Source organism: Cicer arietinum, chromosome 2 (genome assembly GCF_000331145.2).
Source record: "Cicer arietinum cultivar CDC Frontier isolate Library 1 chromosome 2, Cicar.CDCFrontier_v2.0, whole genome shotgun sequence".
Classification (NCBI taxonomy): domain Eukaryota; kingdom Viridiplantae; phylum Streptophyta; class Magnoliopsida; order Fabales; family Fabaceae; genus Cicer; species Cicer arietinum.
In genome coordinates this window covers 36925730-36929447 of record NC_021161.2, presented here as the reverse complement: position 1 = coordinate 36929447, position 3718 = coordinate 36925730, and positions in this window count along the sequence as shown.

Sequence of the window (3718 nt, the reverse complement as noted above, 5' to 3'; positions counted from 1 at the left end):
ATTATTATTGTTATTATTATTATTATTATTATTATTATTATTATTATTATTATTATTATTTGCATTACAGTTGAATGATTTTTTAAATCAACATAAATATTTTAGAGTTGAAGTCAAAAAGATTGATTTTAGAGTTTATATAAGATGCATGATTGTTTTATAGTGTCAACTGATTAAAATGTACTATTTTAACGTGTCATTTAACTATTTTAAAATAAAAATATATTTAAAAAAATTAAGAAAAATCATAGCACAATTTGTTAAACAACCCGTGTTTTTGTTTAAAAAATATTATAATGATTTAGCAAATTGTTAGGATATGAAAGTTGTATGTGGTATGGGCCTGAAATGTTCAACCCAAATATAATACGAAAAAAGAACGGAGGAAGCCCAATATAAATGCAACAAGTATACCCATATACAATATAAATGTTGTGTTTAGTTGTTTTTAACTTTTTTTTTTTTTTAATTTAATAAATTAGTTTTAAAAATATTGTAATTATTTGGCTAATTGTTATTTCGATTGGATATGAAAGTTGTAATGGTATGCACCTAAAATTTCCAACCCAAATCTAATATGGAAAGGGCATCTACCCACAACGTCATCTATAGAGGCTCACCTGATAAAAGGGAAGAGAATCTAGAAGCATTGACATACTCATAACGTCCCACACATCATGGAGTCGATAAGTCATAACACTTATCTTGGTATGGAGTTGCATCGCTGCCAACACCAATTCCACTATGATCGCAACGATCAGTTAGACAATAACAACAACATAATGGATCACTTATGAGTCCAGCCACTCTATAAATAAAGGGTCCACGCTATGAATACCTCAGTTTGTTTAGGGTTCGCTTAAACACAAAATTTCTCAAATTAAGAATATGAACTTCGTCGTTGCCCTCAACGCCTTGGTAGAAGGCCTAAAACTTGGACTATTTTGTAATTTGTTGGCACAATGACCTTTTGAAATGCTCAAAATCTCTAAGGAAAAAAAAAATAAGTGGACACATAGCTATGGAGGAAGTGGTGCACCAAAACAGGAGATTATAGATGATATCTCAATAACTTCAAGGATCAATAGGGAAGACGAGTAGTTGTGAAAAAGACAAGAGAAAGGAATATTTTACCCATTTCACATCATTAATTGAAAGATTAGGAGAATCTTTTAAGATGTGGACAATTCTAACCTAACCAACATACCGTTACAACGAAAATCAAAACCCAATGTAGATAAGAGGTTCTATTGCGAATACCACATATTTGGGGTGGACAAAAATTACCTACTCGCCCGAGACCTGCTTAATCTGAGTAACGTTGGCAAAATAGACATACCTTTTCAGGTTAAATAAATGCAGGAGTAGGTTTTATATAGGTTTATTTGGTCAGTTTCAGATGTAAAAATTGCTCCCAACGATACCCATGACTGATCGAAAATCTATATATAGTGTAAAATTTATTGGGTTATAGACTAATATAGGTGCACTGCACAAGACATTAGTATTCAATTTCCTACATGCTAGCTGAGTAGTTGTTGTTGTGCGAGTAATAAATTCTACAAAAAACTGTGGTACAAACTTCTACCTTACACAATATTACCTATTACGTTTTCATTTCCTCTTCTTTCTCTTTTACTTCTTAATAATTTTATTTTATTTTATTTCTCTCTTTCCAATGTAATCTTTTTTATTTTCTTTCACTCATTTATTACTACATTACAAAGACCAAATACAACTTTTTCATTTCAAATGCCTAAATATTTTTCTTTCTCCAAAAACAAAAAATACCTCACACACTCTTGTTGAGCTATTTTCTTGAGCAATCAAATTGCAAATTAAAAATGAATTTGAGGTCGAACCCCTTCATGAGGCCTTCATCAATTCATGTCAACTTCTCTACCAAACCACCATAATCTCTTCCTATGGTTACTGCCTCGATCTATTAAGTATAAATGACGTTCAACATTGTTATTGGTTTCTTTTTCTGCTCAGATCTTGTCAAAAGCTATCGCATTTACCACACCAAAGAAAGAGAGAAGTTGTAAAAGTTGTTGATGTATTTATTCCATTTTGCTTAAAAAAAGAGAGTCATATGTAACACATCAATGTCTAAAAGAATAGTTTTGTGAATGTTCTGGTTCTTACTTCTTCAAAAATTCACTTTTTTTTTTGTTTCCTATAAAATATAAACCTATTTAGTTTGATCACCGATGTTTATTACCGTTAGTTTTCGGCTGAGTTGGCAAACGGTTATGTCATTAATGGCTTAATTATTGAAATATCAAAATCAAAATGCAAAAATGAATTGAGGGACCAAAATCAAAATGCAAAAATATCTCTCTTTCTCCATTATTTTAAAGTTTTTCTCTATTTTTATCGACTCACGAAATCGGTCCATCTATTTTAAAATTTGACAATTTTGATCACTCGTTCTGATTTTTTAACTAAAAAAGGGTAATGTGACATGCATTAAATAATGTGGCATATGATATATAGATGTAGAATGATTAACACTTATAAAATCACAATAAAACCCTCAAAAAACTTAACTTGCAACTTCATAGTATTTTCATTTTTTTAATTTAATTAATAACATATAAATAATTAATTCGTCAAAATGATTTAAATCATCATTTTTTTAATTAAAAAATATGAAGGAGGGATTAAAATTGTCGACTTTTAAAAAGGAGACCATAAATAAATCAAAGAAAAATCTAGATTTTATTTTTTTTATGTTAACATTACTCAATATGTAAAAGAGAAAGTTTTTGAAGCCCTATGTTACCTTGGTGGCCTATCCCTAAGGTTGACCCTAGACATTAACTGAATCAGTACCAGAACTGATTCAAGAAGCTCTACCTTGTAAAGATCTTGACATATTGAAGGAAATGGAAACTAAGAAGATTGGGAAGTTGAAAGACAAGTTGGTTGCTAAGAAGAAGAAATGAGAACTTGCTTATGATGATATTGTTGTCTTGGTTTTTTATTTATTTATTATTTATTTTTTTGTTTATCACGGGTGTTAGGGAAAGCTAATGGTTTTGTTGGTATTGTTTATCGTTAGTTAGATGAACATATTGGTGCAATATACATGGATCATGATGTCTAGGTTATAATTTGTATCTAATTTTTTTTTCGATCAATGAAAATCTATTTTTGGTTCTCTTTTAATATGTAACTATTTTTTCAGTTGAAGCAGTATACTTAACTAAGAACAAATATGTGAGCGAGTTTGCTTGCAGCAGATGATGCACTGAATGTATTAAAAATCTATTAACTCATTGTTATATTAAAGGCACATACATACTATTTGCTAACAAAACTGTGTATTTTATAAGACACATATGAACCCCTCGACTGCTAACAAAATTGTGTACCTATTTTTTTTCTTCTTGAAGTATTTTTAAAGTAGTAGAAGATTTTACTTGGGCATGTCTTATTCCAAGTATTTTTAATGAATTTTTCTTTGTAGAGAAATTTGCATAAACCATTAACAAATTTGCACAAATCATTAATTAGATGAAATTTGCACAATATTATTGCACCTAAACAAATTAAAAAGTAGCACAAAAAGTTGTCTCATTACAAAGCATTTGTTCACCAAAATGTTGAACTATTACAATCCAAAATGCCATAAAATATATGAACTATTACAAACTAACTTCTCAGCTTGCCATCATTCTCTTGGTCGAGTCATTTTCTTTCTTTTCTTTCC